Source organism: Aythya ferina (assembly GCF_964211825.1).
Source record: "Aythya ferina genome assembly, chromosome: 1".
NCBI lineage: Eukaryota > Metazoa > Chordata > Aves > Anseriformes > Anatidae > Aythya > Aythya ferina.
Window position 1 is genome coordinate 105,739,061 of NC_140296.1, and position 22,038 is coordinate 105,761,098.

At 35.9% G+C, this 22,038-nt stretch overlaps 2 long non-coding RNA genes across 2 annotated transcripts in view; one reads left to right on the forward strand and one right to left on the reverse strand.

The window, feature by feature from the left end:
* The window catches only part of LOC311446193, a 133,040-nt gene that overhangs the window by 62,192 nt on the left and 48,810 nt on the right, over positions 1–22,038 (forward strand). The window lies entirely within an intron of this gene.
* On the reverse strand, positions 2,106–17,920 carry LOC311446177. The gene is made up of 6 exons (XR_014698777.1): positions 17,654–17,920; positions 13,619–14,033; positions 5,698–5,778; positions 4,644–4,803; positions 2,983–3,135; positions 2,106–2,501 (listed from the first exon to the last, which is right to left on the reverse strand). It is a non-coding gene; the product is annotated as an uncharacterized lncRNA (long non-coding RNA).

The window sequence follows — 22,038 nt, forward strand, 5'->3', positions numbered from 1 at the left end:
TAGACATACCAACAAAACTTCACGTTGCAGTCACAACTACTGTTGAGAATAACAAACTTCTGTTAGTATTATTTACATGTTCCTCAAAGTACATCACAGCAGCTTCAATGAGAAGGCTTTTACTGGCAGAGAGGCACTGTAAAGAATCATGTCTGTAACTAGACAAACTAGAAAAAAAAAAATCCAGCATAGAGCAATCCACAACAAAACATCTTCATCATCCTTTGTCATGCAGTTGACTATGTAAGAAGAATACAAAGATGCTGGTGAGCCAGGGCTTGATGCTATTGCTTATTGCCTTTGAACAGTACCTGCTTTGTTAATATGCCAAGATTTTTCCTTCTTGTTCTGGCAGCTGCCTAAACAACACAATTTGATGTTTGTCTGCAAAGGTAAACCACACAGCAAAGAGCTGGCCTTGCTCCCCTTGCCACACTTGTGTAGCTAAGATGGCAAATGTCTCATAGCCTCAATATTGCCAAGGCAGGTGAACTATAACTTCACTGGCTGGAAGAAATTCTGCGCTGCCTTTCCCAATATTGCTGACATCCAGTACTGCTCATGTCTCAACTGCAACAGGATGGCTAATACAAATATCCAGAAGCTCAATGTTAACCATATTAAATGTTTTAAAGTACTGTACATGTTTCCCTCAGCAGTGTATCATACACAGTGTACTGAACTAAACTGATTTCCTTTTACAGTCTGAAGTACCATTTTCTGACTTGAGTTCCCTGTCAATTTTCTTCTTTATTGTCATATCATCCCTGTGGTAAAGAGGGTTTCAACCTTTTTAAAAGAGAGTGAGTTGCTAGTTGCTTTCATAAACAGAAACACTTCACTATTCTTTGCATTTTTGTAGCATGCTGGACTTTCTTTTACTAGACTATCTCCATATGAAAACACATTATTTGTCAATCCTGATGCAGACTTTTCTTCTGTTTATGTAAAATGTGTAGCTATTTCACCAATGCATTTTAACCTACACTCTACATTCTTTGACCATCATTCTCTGGTTTGTAAACTTAAAAATAATAATAATAATAATAATAATAAATTTTTTTCAGATCTATTTCCCTGCTGTCATATTTTCCTTTAGAAATCTTCTGAGGAAAGCTTCTTTCTCTGAATTGAAAAATGTCATAGCATGCTTTGTACTGTCTAATTTTTCATCTTATTAATATCAATAATATAATGCATTTGAACACCGCAATATTTTCATAAGATTCATTGGGGGTCTATCTTTTTCCAGCACTACTGTAATGTTCACATAATGAAGCGTGGGGACAGAAATAGATACCCTACTGACCACCTGAACCCAGGAAGATTAAAATGTATGATTCAAAGCTGTTCAACAGATATGCTTTCTGGAAGGAAGATTCCTGTAGTGCTCTGTCATTAACATCTAGACACTTCATACTGAAAAACTCTTAGGAAAGTAGAAATTCAATTGCCTCACATAGCCAAAAACACATATTTAGACAAAATGCTAGGTACAGGAACAAGTGTCATTCAGCTGCATTTATACTATCATTTAGGTTATTTGAAGAAATATTATTTTTCTTCTTTAAAGGCTTAACTTCTAAGTGGCTCAGAAATGAACAAGGAACTGAAGCAAAATATCTTTGGTATTTCAACTAAAGGAGGCAGAAAATGGTACCAATAAATATAAAAGAGAGCAAAAGCTGATAATAAAGCTTTGTCTGACATTTTAGCCATCAGAAATTAGCAGAAGTAAGATCAACTGTAAAGCATATACATTATTATCATAAACTGTGGAAAAAAAATATGCCAGTGATGGAAAGTAGACTGCAGGGGATTTTTCAAGATTTCAAAATGCAGTTTTGGTGAAAGCTACTAATTAGCTAGAAAATGTGAAAGATTCAACAACACTTGTTTTCATCAGAATTGTCTTTGATAACATACGTAGTCAAAAATCTTAAATGTAGAAAATTTTGTGCACATCTAGTTACATTTAAATAATTATAGTCAGTGACTATGGAGGCACCTTGGCTTTGACTTATTCTAGACTGCTAGAAGTTAAAGACTGTGGCTGGTTCATAGCCTGGGTACTTTCTGCAGACTGTCAAAAGAAATCCGAAGTCTGAACTGATGAAAAATCTTAGTTTAGTCGAGTGGCTTATTGACTTCAGTGAGGCTGAGGCTTCAGTGACTTTTCAAAATAAAATTTACAGATGGCTGACCAAGAGCTTGAACTACTTTAAAGGATATATTTAATTATCAAATTCAATAACATCCAGAAAATGTTATTCTATTCCAATGTGGCTGTTCTTTGTTAAATTAAATACGTTTTGTAGCTCTCTTCCTTCTCAAATAAAGCCCACATTGTGATTGTAAAATGTAATTTTTCTGGCTTACTTCATTAAAGTTACGTCCACATGTATTGCACAAACTCTCCAGCGAGGATCATTTATTGTACCTGGAAGCCCTGAGACTTTGCTTCTGTATAGAATACTGCTGCCAAGTCAGAGTCACCTGCACTTCAGAGGAATATAAAGAGGTAAAAATCAAATTTTGTTTGACACCTTGATTGTGCCTTGAGGCTACAAATCTGATGGTTTTTGAGTAGCAAAAAGAATTGTGGTTGTGAGAACAGGTGGAATATGACAATTCAAAATGTTCCTAAAACATAGTAAGGGATAAATAGACCTCAATGACTTTGACAGGTGCTTCTAAGAGATAACCACAACAGCTTCAGTCTCAAAGGCTTTTTAGCCATAATTGAAACTTTTGGTAATCCATAGGCATCGTGACAAATTTCCAGTACCACACTACTTTTAAGGAGACTGGAGTGCAAGAATGACCCACCCTCTTCATTCCCCAGGCTACTGGGAGACTTCTTTGGTATCTGCAAAGTTTGATGAGTTGCTATTTATCTTGCTGTGAAATGTAGTTTTCTCACATATCAAATCATCTTACAAGGTGTTAACATTTCCCATTCCCACACATCAAAACACTTACCACAAAACAGATGCACCAAAGATGAATCAAGTTTGAATGCATACTTGAGCTACCAGATTTCAGTTTCAACAGAACTGCCCAAGCATTCCAAACACCACGATACAGCTGAGCTGATCAAGGAAGAGCAGCCTGCTGTCCTGCTGTAAGCACAACCTGGGTGAAGTAATTAGTTTATTTTACTTTCCTAAATTCTGACACTATACAGTATTTTGCCCTGGCCAGTCAAAAGGAGAGGATCTCAAAATTCACTCTATTTATAATAGCTGTTTAGCCCCAGGAATTATTCTGTCCTATAGTATGACTGCAGAACAGAAGTGCCCTGCCTGTAGGGTAGTTTTAACTGTTTCTGTGTCCTACATAGAATAGGAACTCTACTATATGTGGAACCTCCAAAGGAACGCTGCTAAAATACAATCTTTCATCAGGATGGGGAGGAAATGGAAAAGAAGCAGAACAAAAATACCCAGTTTGATAGGTTTCCAAGACAAAAGTATCATAAAATCATAGAATGGTTTGGGTTGGAAGGTACCTTTAATCTAGTCCAACCCCAAAAATATATTTATGAGATGCGATTAAGCAAAACTAGAAGCAACATCAAAGCTTAGTACCACCATCTAATATTCTCATTTATTCTGTAATGATTCATCTTAAAGAAGACAAAAGACTTTGATTTACCATAACTCAACTCTGTTTGAAGAATTTGTCCTGTTAATCTTTGTAACCTCTTAACAGTCCAGAACAATCATTATTGCCAGGTACATTAGTATGTCATTACTGGAATTAATCCTTTCCATCGTGAGTCCTCCAGGAATTTTAGCAAAAAATGTTTGCATAGGAAAGATCATGAATTAAAGCACTTGCTTTTCACTAATAAATTTACTATGAATGTCTTTCTTCCTAGCATAATGAGCAGTCATGAGCTTTTATCATTATGAGAATAAAGAGAACTAATTTGACAGTTCTGCCTTCAGTCTCCTTCTGACTTGTTTAATATCAAAATAGCTCCTGTGAGTTCACTGAGACTGGTCCTCCTTTGTACCAGGTTTTGAAAATAATCATATCAAAATTCTTTTATTTCAACAATGTCCTCATTTTTCTTGGACTTTTTTTTAAATTCTTAAGCAACTATAAATGGGACTACCCCAGTTGTGCTCCTTTGAAATAAAATCCTGAGCTGTGTGGTGTGCTTGATGTGGTGTCCTTGACAGCTTGATGAGAAGGGGTGAAGCTTAGGTCTGCTTTTTGCAGGATGTTCTTCTAACTCTTTTAAGCCTTTTCATTAGGGCTAAGCAATCCTTTTATCAGCATCTTCTGTTCTTCTATATAAGTCAATACATTTCCTCACCAGAGGGACTGGTTGAGGACAGAAAGATTAGGTTTTGCCAGCCTCTATAGTTTCACTGCTTAATGCTAACCACGTATGTACCAACACAGAAGAGGTACAGCAGCCAAAGTTGCATCCTAAACAATTCAAGTGTAAGGATAGAGATATGAAACTTTCCAAAATGTGTTTTTGTTCACACCTGGGTACAAAAACATTTTAATCAAAGTCATGCTTGAATAATAGGTAGCATATGAGGTACTATTGATAGTACTTAAATCTTAACACAGCTGGATATTAGTGCTGATGCAGTTAATTTTAACAAAGTGAAAAGGCTTACCAGTGAAATTTATAAGTAAAAAAGCCACGTAGAGATACAGAGAGCAGTCCCTGTACTCAAAAGACCACAGGAAGGCATCTGTGTTTGTCCAGGTCGTGGGGGCTCCCCAAAGGAATCTTCCTGTGATCTCCTTGTGCATCCACGAAGATGATGTTTAAAACTTACTCCACTTTAAAAGAAGACATGCATTTTTTGTAGGTAAATCTTTAGTCTGTCTTTTCTAATCAAATTTTACCAGGCATCTAAGGTAAGGGTACAGTATTGATGAAATTAGGAGAAAACCCACAATTTATATAGCATTCGTGGTAGCTGCTTACAATTATTTTAAGTCTAATATAACTTAAGAACTATGTTCTTTCCATTACTTTATGAGAGAACTCTCAAACAAAGCAGAGCTGATGAAATTTCTTGTCTACAGTCATTTCAGATAAATCAAATAAATTACATGACCAAAAGGTTATACAAATTATTTAAACATCTGAGTGAAATCTTATGGGACACATAAACATTTCTCAATGATGAAACATAACAATAAGAGTTTTCTTTGTGGAGGTTATGCTGAGGTTCCCTTGGATTCTTTATATATAAAACCATAAAAACTGATTCCTGGGATATATATATATATATATAAAAAATGACATTCCCTCCACCCCTTACTCATAGCTAATATTTCACTGAAATCTAACAGCATTACAGCTATAAACAAGGCAATATCCTGTTTACAGGGAAATGTTGAATGCTTGCTGAAACACTAAAAAAAAAAAAAAAATAGTAACTAGATATTTTACATAAAAAAGGAAAAGAAGAAGTAATGCAATATGAACTGCATATTATAATTCATTAAAGCAATGCCTGCTTATTTTTCAGTGCTTGAGTATTGTGCAGCACAGCAGGATTCCCAAACACTAGATTCAATAATTACAAGTTAAGTTGTGCATAACAGATCATTAAAATTTTTATTCTCACTTTACAAAGATCTCACTCCCGTTTTCATTGTCTTTTGACTGTCTGGTCTACAACAGTTAAAATGCAGCCTGAGCAGCAGATCACTCACCAGCAGCAGAAGCAAGGGGCAGAACCCTTGGAGGTGAGCATGTGAGTCCAGGAGCAAGGGATGCAAACAGAACAGGCAGCCCTGCCAGGAAGAAACAGGCCAAAGTTTCTCCATCAACAGGGGTGGCTGAGGAGGTTCCCATCTGTCCTTACAAGCCACAGCACCTTCTCACACTCCCTGTCCAAAGTTCCCAAGCATGGTGCCACTTGTTTTTGTAGTCACAGCTTACCTGGTAAGGACAATGTAACTTCCATCAAGCATAGTGCAATGAATAAATAGCTTTTTAGCACATTTCCCTTTCCACCAGGTTAACTAGTTTTCTACTTATGAATGAAAATTAATTATAATAATACATTAAATATCTAAACATTGCACTTGTATGTACAGTAGGTGTATGTAGAAATGCTATTGATATATATAAATTATTACAAAATCTAGGCTTACATTTTTGAAAAATTAAATCACACGGTTTCCTACAGAAAGTTGATGTCTTTTAAGATATTTATAAAGTTGTTTTGTAGTGCTTGTATGGAGTGATGAAATGTGTACCTGCAGCCACTATCAGAATATTGGTCCAGAGATTTTTATTCCAGATTGGAAAATTGGTCACTTCCCTAGGAAAACATTACTACGTATTTCAATACATAAACATTGCAGTATTGATTATTTATAGAATCGGCACCCCTCCTCCTCCCCCCTCCCCCAGGAAAAACAAAAGAAAACAAAAAAAAAAACAAAAAAAAAAAAAAAAAAAAAAAAAAAAAAAAAAAACAAGAACAGAAAAAAATGAGAAAAGAAAGATCTATAGTATCAACAATGCTGCTAGACTTTTTCCTGTTGTCTTGGACATAAATTGCAAATAGAAAATAATGGTGTGCCATTCTGTCACAAAATTATAGATTTAAAACTACTAAATTTCAAGCCCTAGTAAATGAAACTATTTTTTCTTGTCATCCCTCAGGACCTCAATGTTATTACATAAAGGAAAAGGAAGAATAAGATATATTGTTTCTACAAGTAATTCTCAAAAACTATTTATGTATTTTATAAAAAGCAGATCACCTAGGGGTTGTTTTCCTCTGGATTGTGTTGTTAAATTTAGTCACTCTAAAAATATGTTTTCAATATTCCTGCTTTGAATAGACCTGCAACATTTCAGAGAAAAGCAGAAAAAGTCTGAACGATGGCTGTTTTCTATCACGCTGTTGATTTTTTCCTACTTTCACTGTTGCACTTACACATCTGTACAAAGGAATTTCATCAATGTAAACTTACAATTCTTTCCATGAAGGAAAACAACAACAACAACAAAAACTAAGCAATAGTTTTTGAATTAAGGCAAGCTAAATAATCTTTTGTGGAGGAGAGAAGACCATTTTTCATAAGGGTAAAATGTATCAGGAACTATATTCTTATTAAATCCTTTAGGGTGACATATGCAAAGGGAATTTATCAACTGAATGCATACAGTAAAATTATGTGATCTTTTACAAAATATTTTTATCATCACGTTAGGATGCACACCTTGAATTCTCAGCAAGTAATTTGCTGTCTAGCTAATTATTTATTTATTTATTGACAGAACATTAAACAGAGAAACTATAAGGAAAACACCTGGTATTTCAAATATACAGGGCTTTTTAGTTCAAATCTAGAAATATGAACCTCTTAGAGCAAGTCCAGAGAAGGTCCACAAGGATGATCAAAGGGCTGGAGCACCTCTCCTGTGAAGACAGGCTGGGAGAATAGGGGTTGCTCAGTCTGCAGAAGAGAAAGCTCTGGTGAGGCCTTAGGTACCTACCAGTACCTAAAGGGAGCCTGCAGGAAAGCTGGGGAGAGTCTCTTTCAGGGAGCATAATGATAAGACAAGAGAGAATGGCTAATCTAACTAGATCTAAATAAAGCATAGATTTAGATTAGATACTGGAAAGAAATTATTTCCTATGAGGGTGGTGAGGTACTGGCACAGGTTGCCCAGAGAAGCTGTGGATGCTTCATTCCTGGAATTGTTCAATGCCAGGTTGGATGGGGCCTTGAGCAACCTGGTCAGATGGGAAGTGCCTGTTCCTATGGCAGGGGGAGTGGAACAAGATGGTCTTTAAGGTCTCTTCCAACTCAACATTCTATGAGTCTTGAGTTCTTATTACCAGGATCTGGCTTTGTAACAGGAAAATAAGTCTTCTGGATTCAAGTTAATTTATATCTGGCTGCTTAATATAACACAACACCTCTAATATACGTAATTATGAGGCTGATTTTTGATCAAATTACATTCCCTTCCAATCTTCCTGAAGTGATAAGACATCTGAGTTTATACTGGTTGCAGCTCTACTGCTCCTTGTGAAGAAAAGCCTCTCAGCTTATAACCTTACTGCTCTGATCCTTCATGAAACTATTTTATTTTTTTTTTGGAACTGATGAATTGGCATTCCTGGGACAATCAATAGGGGTTCACAGAATCACAGAATGATTGAGGTTGAAAGAGACCTCTGGAGATCATCTAATCCAATCCTGATGCTCAAGCAGGGCCACCTAGAGCAGGTTGAATATCATATCCAGATGGGTTTTGAGTATCTCCAGAGAAAGCAAGTCCACAATCTCACTGGGCAACTTGTTCCAGTGTTTTACCACCCTCACTACAAATAAGTTTCTCCTCATATTGAGATAGAACTTCCTGTGTTTCAGCTTGTAGCCATTGCTTCTCATCCTGTCACTGGGCACCACTTAAAATCTTCTGATCCCATCATCTTGATACCCAAAATATATTTATATACATTGATAAGATCCCCTCTCAGCCTTTCCTCCTCCAGGCTAAACAGGTCCAGCTCTCTCAGACTTCCATCGTAAAAGATGCTCCAGTCCTCTGCAGACTCACTGCAGTAGCTCCATGTCTCTCTAGTACTGGGGAGTCCAGAACTGGACATAGTACTCCATGTATGGCCCAGAAGAAAAGATACATACACAAAACCAACCAACCACCACCACCAAAAACACAGGTAGATCACATTTTGATGAAGATACTCAACAAAAATTCCATCCGTTTGTTTATTGCAAACCTTGGTTCTAGCCAACTTCACAGTTGTTTGATAGTAAACGGAGCTACTGGAGCTGTAACCTACCTTAACCTAAGCACACCTGTGAATTTCCATGTTACTTATTAACAGGTTTGTATAGTTAAAACAGAATCAGGTGAGCTGATCATCTATGTTTTCCACTAGTCAGTAGAGATCCAAGATTTCCATATAGATTTGTCTGTTTTCCCTGTTTCTTTCTTGGGAGGAAGTCACTCAAACTTTTCCCATTCTCTTTGCCTTTTCAGCTGTGATAATTTTCCTGTCACTGATACTCTTTGGAAACAATACTGAGATAAACTGCTCCACTCACCGATGTTTGACGAACAAACATGGAAATTATATATATATATATATATATATATATATATATATATATATATATATATAATATATTATATAATATATATATATTCCTTTTTACCAAGCTAACAACTTTATAACAGCTAGGGGCAATCTCTGAGAAGTTCAGCTCCATCTGCCAATCTCACCATATTTTTCCTTAGGGGTATTCATCAGTTGAAAGGCAGCATACAATTACAGATAAATTTCTATAGCTCACATTCTCAAATACAATGAATGTTTGTTAATTTACAACTTTCTCAAACTAATCTCTCATAATGCCTAGAGTATATATATATATTACTCAAAAAGAATTGCTGTTTATCAGTTATGACAAAATATTAGTAGCGAATACTGAAAATATGTACAATAACGTGCAAGAATGAGGAAATAAATAACACAATGGCTTTACAGAACAGGAATGAAAGAGCCACAATCAGAAAATCCCTCAAAAGCATACCTCTTATGGATACGTATTCTATGCATTGCTTCCATGAGTAAGAAAGTAGCCTGGAAAAATTAATTTGGGGACCACCAGTACAGTCAAAGACATTTTTGAATTATGTTTGCTTCTTACTGTCAAAATGTTTATGATCGTGTACCTTCTGAGCTAGAAAGATACCTGTTGCTTGAATAATGCAGTTGGGGAAATAGTTAGATGAAAGACAAATATACAGATTCATTTGAAGTATTTGACCTGGCTACAGGATTTCCAGCTTCTTAAAAATAATCTTCTTTGTTTGCCAGACTTAATATAAGATCCTGCTTGCTGACTGTGAGTGAAAGTACAGTGGGTCACTTGCTTGGTATTCAGTAGCTTGGAGTACAGCAAAAAGTGTTAAAGTACTCTGCCAAATAAGGGGAAGTTACAGCTCCAGCTGTTTTTTCCCCATACATACTCATCACAAAGCAATGATGCTGACTTTCTCTTAGAATCAAGAACTCTCCTAGAGCAGCATAAAATGAAACTGGTTCAAGATACAATTTGTCCTGTGGTTCACTTTGTTTCTTGGTGAAACAGACAACTCCAGACAACCCTGTGGCACACTGAAGTCTGCCTGTACATACTCTCAGGCCCTTTTAGTTATTTAGCTACAGGCAAATCATGTATATGTTGGTAAATTTTGAATATAGTTTAAAAGTGGGACCTGACATTCATCTGATGTGCATTGAGGCCAACATCATTTTGCCTAGTAGGACTGAATGAGCAGTACAGAATGGAACCAACATCTTAGGCATCTGAAAGCTTTACCTTTAAATAGTAAAAATAAATAGTGACAAGTTTGAGAAGTATCACAAAGGAGAATGGAAGATGAACATCTCCGCAAATCTCCTGAATTCAAATAGAGCTGATGGCACTCTGTATCCAATGCTTATGTTGTCTTTGAACCCATCCTTTGCCTAACCCTGGACTAGTGCTACCATTCATGGCAAAAATATTCCAGAGTGGATAGAATGGCAGTTTTGAGTTAGTGTCCTAATGCACACACTTTTGTACATAGATGGAGAGAGCATACAACTGAATCAAGTAATTTTTTACATTGGAAGGGACATCTTAAGATCATCTATTTCACCCTTCTGCCCAAGCAAGTTCAGATAGATTGGATTGTCTAGGACCACGTCCTGCTGGGTTTTGAATGTCTCCAAAGATGGAGACTCCATGACCTCTCTGACTAACCCATTCCAGTGTTACTTTCCAGACTAGTGACTTTCCTCAAACTGTACTGTTTGATGCTGGTCACAGCCCTCTGAACCTGGCCATTCATATGGTTCTCAATCCACTTACTATCCACTTATCTAACCCATACTTTTTCAGCTTGTTCATGACAATGTTACATGAGACCGTGTCATAAGGCTTACTAAACATAAACAACATCAGTTGCTCTCCCCTTGTCCAACAAAATGGTAACCTCATTTTATAAGGTTGTCACGTTGGTTAAGCATGATTTTCACTTCATATACCCGTGATACATATTCCTCATCAAATTCTTGTCCTTTGTGACTGGAAATGCTTTCCAGGAGGATTTTCTTCAATAAGTCCTGTAGTCCACTCTATTACCTGTAGAGTGGATAACTGGGCTCCAGAACAAGGAGTGATTCTGGAAACTATGATATTTTACGATTTTACTTGTGCATCCATAGAAAGTACTTGTGCATCCATAGAAGGGGTTCCTGCTAATACACCAGCAATCATCTCTCTTCGTAATGTGTTTCTGTAAGGCCTACTGATCTATGTGTGAGCTTTCTGCTTCATGAACATTTGTCACCCTCTCTATGTGCTTGCACAAGATGCCAGGGGCTTCAGTGCCAGAACAAGTGTCTTGCTTGCTCTTCTGTCACCATGGCTTTGCATTCACACTCTTGACTAAAATAGCTGTGCTAGCAGAATCCAAGGTAAATCTGTGCTTAGTTTCTGGAAACAAAGGAAAAACACTTAAGGGAAGAGAATGCTTGAATAAATTTGTAATATAAAAGACAGGATAACATTCAGATCTCTATTGTTCGAATGTTGTTACATGGCTCAACATTTGAATTCTTACTATTCTGTTTAGGTTCAAAATCCCACATTTAATCATTTTGATCACTGAGTGCAGTAGCCTAGGATTGAAATTTCCAAGGGACTATAACGGAGTTTATATTTCAGTGGGATTTGAGCGCCTGATTCTCCCATGATACCTTGATAATCCCAGCACACAAAGTAAGATTTGTGTCTGAAAATTATTTATGGAAAAAAAAAAAAAAAGTTAAGATTCAAACACTGGAAGTCAGTCCAGAGACTGAGAAACTCATTGCATAGTGTTAGATTCTTTTCTAAGATTAGTGATTGCATCGCCAAAACCAAGCACATACAGGACCAAACTGATTTTATGAAAGCCAGAATCCCACTGGTCACGAGCAAACAGAAGAAAGTCCACTTCAAGAAATTTCTCCCCAGACTGAAATACAGGATCATCTTTGGGGGGGAGGGGGGTGGGGGGGGGGAAGGTAATACTGCAGATGGCAAGGCTCCCGCTAAAGAAAATCCAGTTATAGCAGAGGGGAAAAACATGTGTTTCAGATACGCACTGTAAATAGACTAGGTACTCTTATGGGATGTATCAATATACAGAAGAACATCAATAGAAAAGGCCAGAATAAATGTGGTGGTTTTTTTTTTTGTTTTTTTTTTTTGTTTTGTTTTTCAGTCCCATCAGTTTCCTGCTTGCATCTAGTGGCATTATAGTCTTTTGCCCATCATATGTTTTAAAATCTAGCGTTTGATTCAAAATAAAGTTAATTTGAATTGGCATAGTGACTTAACTCACTGGTGTATTATTACTGTGTAAGCAGGTGTACCAGCAACTGCAAATAAATGCTTGCTGATGGAATCCCAGCAGGGTTTCTGATGAGTTTTCATTTTGTTAAACCTTACCCAGGAAATTATTGTGTAAAAAGCTTTCCTCTTACTTCTTTGCCTGAAACATTATTTAGCTACACCTGGCCAAATTCATAGCAATTATAGTAACTATTCATAGAGGACATACCAAAAATCCCATCAGCCTTTTAAAATCATTGTCTCAAAACCTGCATATGAACAGTGAAAAAATCCCCCTCAGATTAATATGCACAATGAGACTTCTGATCGAAATGCTGTTCACTGTATAACCTACATAGAGAAAGATGAAAGCTTTAAGGTGGAATCTAGGTGACACATCACTGCAATATTACAAGTGAAAGTATTTTACAGTAAAACATCACTCAGAGCAAAAATATTTTCTATTATGATACTTTTGGCAACACATTTGATCATGCAATTAGAGTTGTTTTTCATTTTAAATATTTGGGCTGACAGCATCTCCAACTATTTTGCCATTTGGGGAATAAATGACATGTTCAAGTCAATTCAGAATATCCAAGAAATGCTGCGATGGGCTCTTCATGTCCTACATTCTACAATCTCCTATGAAAGAATTATTTAGGTCAACCTTTCTTACCTACAGTAAAGAGCAAGAGAAAAGTTTTCAGTAAAAGGCTGAAGAAAAGCTATTGATGCTTTTATATGTATCCACAAAAGTAACTGCCAAAAGCACATACACAATCCACATCTAATACTATATAATGCTTTGCAAGTAATCTTCAGACACTACCACGGCATTGATTTGAAAGTCAGCGAACAAGATTAAAATAAATGTTATCCTTTGCAAGTGGGCATATGAAAAAAAAAAAAATCCTATAGATTGCTATGAGTGTTTATGAGTTCTCTTAACTGAAAATGATGAAAATTTACATACAACATAGAAAAGTTGATAAAATACATAAAATTTGCTATGGAAGGTTCTATTAGAGGCAACTGGGCCATTATTTACAAAGAATACCGACCTACAACCCCCCCCCCACCCCAAAAAAAAAAAAAAAAAAAAGACTATACACTCAGGGCTGTAAAGATTTTTTTTCTTTGCCAGCTTAAAACTGAGTTTGCCTTCCTGCTTAATTCCAAAAGGATATACTACTACATGAATTTTACTCACCTGTGAAGTGAAAGTCACTGGACAGAACTCCTGCAGCAACAGGAAACATTGACACAGACATAGTGCTTCTCAGCCACCTGGTCATCACAGTGAAATGCCTGTCAGTAGCTAGAAGAACCAGCATCTTGGCATGATTCACAATGTTACCATTTGAGGTTCCTTTCAGTTATATGTACCACATTATATAAAAATATAAAATATCCATCCTGTGAAGAGTCTTCACCTCACAGTTTAGCTTTTAGTGCTCACAGCTTTTGACACTGTGAAGAGACTTACTGACCTGATCTTGCTCTGTTGGGAAACAACTACTTGAAGGGACTTTCTACCTAAGTCAGAGTGGAGACAGGTGGTAACACAGGTGTCCAGATGTTTCTGGATGTGACTTCCAAATGCTTTTCAGCTGTTGAAAAAGTTCCTGCATAGCCATAGCAAGAGAAGGAGGATAGTGCATAATTACTTGAACATGCACATGCAAACTTGACATCTTTGAAACAGTCTTAAACGCTTTGAGGAGGTTTCTATGTGTACAAAAATAAATAAATAAATAAATAAAATTTACTTTAGAAAAGTAAATCTCTTAATCTTTTAGTTGTTTAGCTTATTATTAACTTGTCATTTTTTTCAGGCAAAAAAAGAACATGGAAAATGGGGTATAGAGTACAAAATGTGTCTGGGAAGTCATCATGTGTGTAAGCTTAGTAATGAGTGCAACACCTTTTCAGGGTTTGGATTTTTTGTTTGTTTGTTTTTGGCATCACGGTGCCACTACTCATTTTGGAGATGCTGAGGTAGTTATAGTCATATTGGTGCTTTGGAAGGGCCTCTTCCTTTCTTGGAAGTCAATTAACACCACCCTGCTGAATAGCGGGCTCTCATCTTTAAAAAGTGATTCCTTCTCTTTCTCAGCTCCTGTTGAACACAGCACTCAGCTACATACACTGCCTCCTGAAGGGAGTAAGGATTCCTTTTCCCCTGGAAGAACAAGCTCCTATTGCCTTCTGGCTGTTGACTTGGCTCTGTGGGAAGTTAGCTCCCAGATCTGTGTTCCCATTTGCCTGCAACCATAGCAGTAGGAGGAGCTGCCACCCCTTCTGCAAGCATAATTTCCATCTATTTAAAGAGCTGTGATTCACAGGCCATGAAAACTCTAAATTTAGCAAAGCAAATTTTAGAAAAGCAGGCGTCCTCCCCTTCATACCACTCGTCCTCAGATCTCACAAGAAATCTGAGTCTGAGCAAAGGCATAAACTCACCAACTCACCAGGAGAGAGGTGAAGACTGGGAAAATGTCTGATTAAGAAAAAACATTTTTAAAAGCCATTTAGGAACAAAATGAGAAAGCAAGCATGCAAGCAATACAGTTCATTTAAGTAGAAACATGTAAATAATACATGTTATCAGTAATACAATAATACATATCAGGTCATCCCGGAGAAGACGATTGCTACTTTGACAAAAATGCATTATTTTAGTACCAAAAATGCATTTTATTCTTTATTTTTTACCAAGATCTGCACGATAGACAGATTGATTCTTTGTATTTCTGAGCTTGCTAAGGTCAGCAAGCATTCCCAACAATTTCTAATTCCTCATCACGACACCCATTATGTTCACCTCTGAGATGTCTAAATGTATTCCACGTATAATGGCAATGTTATGTAAAGTGCAACATGACAGGAATACTTAGAATTGTTCAAAGCTGCACTGTGGAAATGAACCTGATTTGTGTTAGCCATCCTATATGGGATTTGCATGTTTTGGTTTTCTACAGGCACACTGAGAAATTCAACTACATAAGGGCTTAGACATTGCAGGTTGGCTAGTGTTACATCCCTTGTGGTTTTACTATATAAGCAGAAAAACAAACACAAACAAAAATAATCTATACAGGAAGAACAAGCATGCTGACAGAGATTGTTTGACATTAGAAAAGCATAGTTCCAGCTGCCTACTCTTTATTACGATGTCTACAGTAAATCTGGCATAATGTTCACACAAGAAACAAAGAACTACTGCAGAGGATTCTTAAGTAGGAGAAATAAATTGACACCTTTCAGAATCTAAGTAATTTAACTACAGCAGAGGAAAATAAAACAATTCTCTAAAATCTGAACCTTTCTGTACAGCTGTGAGAAAAATTAGCTGTTCTTTGAAGAAGAGAAGAATAAGGCAGCGTGTGATACAGTCAAGAAACTGGAAGAAAGTGTCTGCATTCATAAAATATAGTGTGTTTTGCTTATCTGTATAGCACAATGTCAATAAATAAAATAAAATAAATCTACTGTTCCTGTGTCTGGACTTGTCAAGAGATCTGTGACATGGTCTCCAGCATAGCAAAATGGCCAGTGCTCACAGAAATAAGTACAGCTCACTGGTTCATTAATGTTACCTACAGTGCCTTTCAGTGACTATGTCACAGGTCTCATGCAGCCTTGGAAGGTTGTTGAGTAGCCATTTAACAGAAGAGCAAATTGCACCAGCCAGAAAGGCCCTGCAGGTAGGAGAATGGATAACACATATTTTGGTACTTGAAGTATTTGTAATTCAAAAGGTGTTCCAAAAAATGCTGGAAACAATAGCTTACTATTGTCCCAGATGAGAGGAAGAAATCAAATTTTCCTTTGGATTTACCAAATGTCTAACATCAAAAGTCCAGTCTGAAAAACTCAGTGTGAAGAACAATTTGAACACAAAATGAAATATTTGCAACACAATTTTCACAAACAGGTCTGAGAAAGACCTGCAGCATTGCTCACACTCCAAATTCACAACAGATATACTAATAGTACAGTATATGCAGAGTATAATATAATCACACTATAGATTAACAAGTAGTGCTGTAGTAAGACGCAGAAACATTTCTTTCTGGCTTTGTATTGATTTGCATCATCTCCCTAATATCTATCAAACATATCTTAATTTTCCTCTCACACAAACAGAGCTTTTATTAAAAGGTTCCTTGGAAGAAAGAATTGAGCTAGAGATATTAAACACATGCTGCTTTAAAAGCAACTAGATCATTGTTTCCTCCATATTGTAACAAATAAAGATCTTTTTTTGAAATATATCTCAGGAAGAAATTTATGAATAACAGCTGGAGGCCAGAGCTGGCATAATATAAGATGAGGAGGAAAAAAAAAAAAATATATATATATATATATAAATATATATATATTATAATATATATATATATATATATATATAAAATTCTGTAATTCATATCTCTTCCTAGTGTTTCTCACCAGAGCATCTGAAACAAATCAAAGTGCAGATTGAAGAGGTTGTGGACTGAATAAATTAAATGAATGTCACGTCCATATGACATGCATTCAACATTTTACCATGATTCAAAAATAAAATAACTTACTAGTAATTGTGGTGTATAACTTCTCTGCTTTCACATGTGATGGTAGACAAAGATCTTAAAATTTATGCAGAGGTTGTGGGGATCTGACATCCATGGAACTACAAATTGATAAACGTACCAGGACCTTTCAGAGAAAACAAACTTCAACTTTTAGAGTAGTGTGCTCAATATTTTCAAACAACAAACATGTAAATCTGGCTTAATAAAGAGTAAAGCCAGCCTTCATTCCAGATCCTTGGTTCTTTTCATTAAACACTTTAAAAAATATTTATTTCTGTGAGATTTTCTGCATATTTTTCTGAGATTTTCTGAGATTTTTGGCAGCAATGTAAAATAGTTGCTTAAACTACCTAGCATAGCTAGTATGGGCTCTGTATTTGTGGTATTATCCATGGTAAGCTATTAAAGAAATAATCTTCATTGTCATTAGAGATTTGATTCATTACAACAAGAACATCTAGTTTTTCTTTAGTGAAAAATTATCACTTGTGTCTTTTGTAAAGATTAAAATCCTAGATATTTCATTTGCAAATCTTAAAAGGAAGAGTAAGAACCGACTCACCAGAAATCTGAGGCTACGTCCGCAGCATTTTTTTATTTTGTTTCAAAATATAAAACCCTTGAAATAGAAAAGAAGAAAAAGAAGAATTAGAAGAGAAACTTCTTACCTTGGCAAATAACTTCTATAGAAACAAAGAGATATAAGCAGATATAAGAGATATAAGAGAGGAAAAAAAAATGGAAGAAGATTGTCATAGCAACCATTTAAGAACATATTCAACACAGGAAACAATCTGATTAATCTTCCTTTTTAAGAATTACAGCACCATCCAGATGAGTAACAAGACATCTTTAAACAGATAATGAATTAAATCTCACTTCATTAAAAGACTGTGGTTTATTCACAGTTTTTGACTCATTTAGTGCATCTACAACTACAGGGCCATAGAGGAAAATAAAAATAACCAATCTACTCTTTGTTTCAATTGCCTATCCTGCAATTAAGCCCAATGATTTTTGGTGAGAGAAAAAGAAAAGGTGATACTATTTTTTAAAAATTAGGAAAAGATCCTCTTGCACTCAGAATAAGAGTATTAGAAAATTAAGCTGGTCCAGATTGAGAGAACAAGGAATGTAATTCTTTTCCATTTTAATGCAAGCTGGTCTACAGTGTTGCAGAAACCTTGGTGGCTTCTGAGCAGTATCTTTAATTCATGAACCCACATTTCTGTTTTAGTGTTGACATCAGATATTCAAATAGTTTTACTTAATCTCAATTTTACCACATGCTGTAATAAAATATTGCAACATTGGCAGGTTTAAAACAAAACACACACTTATTTTCATTTGCTCTGCAGATAATATTGATTTAAGTAACACTTTATAAGTTTCTGAAGGACTTAGCTTCAGCCACTATATGACTTCACATACAAGAATTCCAGGAAAGTCTCATTAGCAAAGTTGCATGGAAAACATTGTCTCTCATTAGTGAAAAATTACTACAAACCAAAAGGCAAGAGGCAGAAAACTTCTATTGAAATATTCCACCTTTTTCAATAAAACCCAAAATATTAAATACAATCAAAGCCAGCTTTTCTAAGAAGTTGTTAAACATTTTGCAAAAAGCTGATATTTCTTCTGCAAATAAAAATTTTGTTGAGGTTTTTATTTCTCAGCATAAGGGAATTTGCTCCCATAATAGGTCATTTGTTTTTGAAGTTTTCATAACCAAACTGCGTTTCCTACAAATTTTTGCTGTGTGTAGCTGTTTATGTTTTAAAAGTCAAGGAAAAACACTGCATGAGCTAAATAAAAGGGGCATTTATTACATAATTGAAATCCACAATTATGTTCTGACAAGTTGAATGCATTAACTTATTTCAGATCCTTCAAGAAAAAGTACTATTATTGCAACTATTAAAACTGGCATATTTCTGAATTCTAAATTTTTACCCTCAGAGCTTTCCTTTTCAGATGCAAGAAAACAAAATGCAGAAACTCATCCTGGTATAAAGGATTGATAGATAGTAAATAGGTCTCACACATTCACTTGCTTTAAAATCCTTTAATGGATCCTCACCATTAAGTCTAGTTCTCCACTCCTACCCCAGGGCAGAGTCAGAGCACTTAGGTTACACATAGGCTACACCTGCTTACTTCTTGGCAGGCCTCTGGTAAGCAGCCTTTAGCTCCCGAGTCAGGCACTATGGGGTGGCCTGCAGCCGTGCCAAGCAGCAGCCATGCTCCATGTCATGGGATTTGTCCCAAAGATCTGCCTTTTCCAAACTTGGGACTCCCTTGTGCCTCCACCACCAGTTTGTGGCCAGACCTCACCAACACTGGAATGAGCTGGAGTGACCTCTTGCCCCATCGCCACCATCTCCACAGAGCCATGTCCACCTCCCTCTCACCTCCCCTACTGTCATCTTCCTTGGGACATAAGGACAACTCGTGTTGTTTTCTCTGTCATGCAAACAAAGTTGTGCTCTCTGTCATGCAAAGCTTGGTCTAACAGCTTATCAAAAAAAAATAAAAATAAATAAAATAAAAAAGTGCCAGCAAAGTATTTATAATATTGGCATTTGAAACATACCCCTTAAAGTTGCAGAAAGCAGAGCTTTGGCTTCTGCTCTTTCCTGACACATTCCACCAGTCTCTACAGACAAGTAAGGTGCTTACCCAGAAGTGGTAACGGTAAGGCAGACATGGAAGCCTGGTAAGGTCCATGGTGGGGTGCTCCCCCAGGTACTTAATAAAGGTACTTAATAAACTGCTGTGATTTTTTATCAGAAATGCCAGTAATCCCATTCCACAACTACACACCAAGAATGGGAACAGGCTCCTGCCTTACTGTTTCTACAGCACATGATGCAGACATGAAGACCCAAAGATTTATGGTTCATAATTTAAACTCGAAGATGTCTAGGCCTGCTCCCAGCATGTTACATTCTTGACTAGTGTAGTCTTGTTTAAGGTTTCCAGCCTTTCATTTTACAATAGTTAATTCATTAGTCAGATTCTCACTTACTAGATTTAAACTTTACCATTTGCTGTTTCAAGTGTTCTGAGGATTTTGTTAAAACTCCTGATAAAAAGTTTATGCTATTTTCCTTTTAATGCTTTGCTGCATTTAATAAAGTTGCAATGAAGTATGTGTTGAAATAACATACATCTTCATCTACTGTTGCTTTGTGTTGTTCTTGCATTTTATGAAAGGTAAAGTACTATTATTTATTCTCTTTATAAACACTTTTTTACAATAGACTTATGTTGTACTTACACAAAATCAGCAATACCTAACACATTGGAGGTATTATGTGTTAAGCACTGACATATATATATTTATATACATATTGTGCAAGTGTCAACATTGCAAAACACTACTGAAAAGAAAAGGTTTTAAAAGATGGGGCAGTAGCATTTTTCTGCTTCAATTTTTGCCTATCAGCTGAAAAAAGTGCCTGTAAAATACTAGTGATGTTAGTAAATGAAACATGCCCCTTAAAATTGCAAAAAGCAAACCACGGTGTATGAACTGTGTATTATATATTAACAGAACATACAGAGAAGCTGAATTCCTACCCTGAAAACCTATAAGAAATTAAACTTGTTACAAAAAAGAAACTCAAATTTTTCTTTTTTTTTTTTTTTTTTTCAGATTCATGTTGCAATAGGGTAAACATTTTTTCCTTTCTATATTTAGCCTTAGGATTATTGTATACCAAATATCAGCAGAAATCTGAAATTAGTTCTAGAAGAATCCACAAGAATTTCACTCCCAAATCTCTAAACAAAGGTTAATGAATTAACTGTCCTTGAACCTACAATGTATTTTCAGTGTGCTTGCAAATACGGATGATCCACAAACCAGGAGAACACACTTAAACAACTTCCAAAGGGGCGGATAAAATGCTTTTCCCTAACAAACAACCATTCTAACCAAAAGTCATTCAAAGTTCAGCTGGCATGAACATAGCCACTTTGAAGTGGTCACTAATGAAAAACTGCCTCCTACAAACATTTCCATGACAGCATTGGAACGTTTCAGATCTATAGTCTCAGCAATAAATAGGTTAGACACTCATGCATTACCATGGTGAAGATCACTAGGAGAAATAAATCAATGACCCATGATACCATCCATTGGCAAAATATTTTTTTAACAGAGTATGGCACAATGACCATTTGGATGGACAACTTTGCTTTTGTAACTTAGGACTGATATGTCCTTCCCTTCAGTGCAGCCATTTCTAGTTTGTACTTGATGTGAGTAAGCCACTTATGCTTCCAAAACTAATTTAAAAAGATAGTAAAATGTAACAATAAAAAGCGCATGATTTATCACCAAAAGATTTCAGTGTATTCCAATTAGATCTTGATATTTTTCACTGATAACACTGTATTCCAGTAATATCTTTCTGTAGTCATGATATTTTTTACACATGTACCTACTAATGTTTATCAAAGCAATGAATGTACAAGGTTCTACAACTGAGAGAATTAACATTTGAAACAAAACAGACAAAAGAAAACTCTTACCATAAGCTTACTGTGTCATTAGCTATATGCGATGGTGTGTAGGAATATATTATAATTGCAAATGAACAGTGAAAATTTTATATTTTAAAAAATGATATAATTACCACACAACTTGAATAAACTCTCATAAAATGATAAACAAAACCTTTCTGAAAACTGAATCAACATGCAGTAAAAGGAGACAGTCATGTTTTGCTCCAAAACCACACTGTTGTTCCAAACCAAAAGAAAATAATTTAGACACAGCATGTTAAACCTTTTGTGGAAAGATCCCCTACAGAAACATGTATGTTGGTACATATATATGTGTGTATATATATATATATATATATATATATATATATATACACACACACACACATATACGCTTATAATACCAGTGCACAATAACATACTGGTTTACTTTAACACAGAGTGAGCTACTGGTCAGAATAAAGGGGGGAAAAAAAATCACAAACCAACCCACTTTTTTTAGTACAATATAATCTTGATTTGAGGAGGACTAAATAATGTG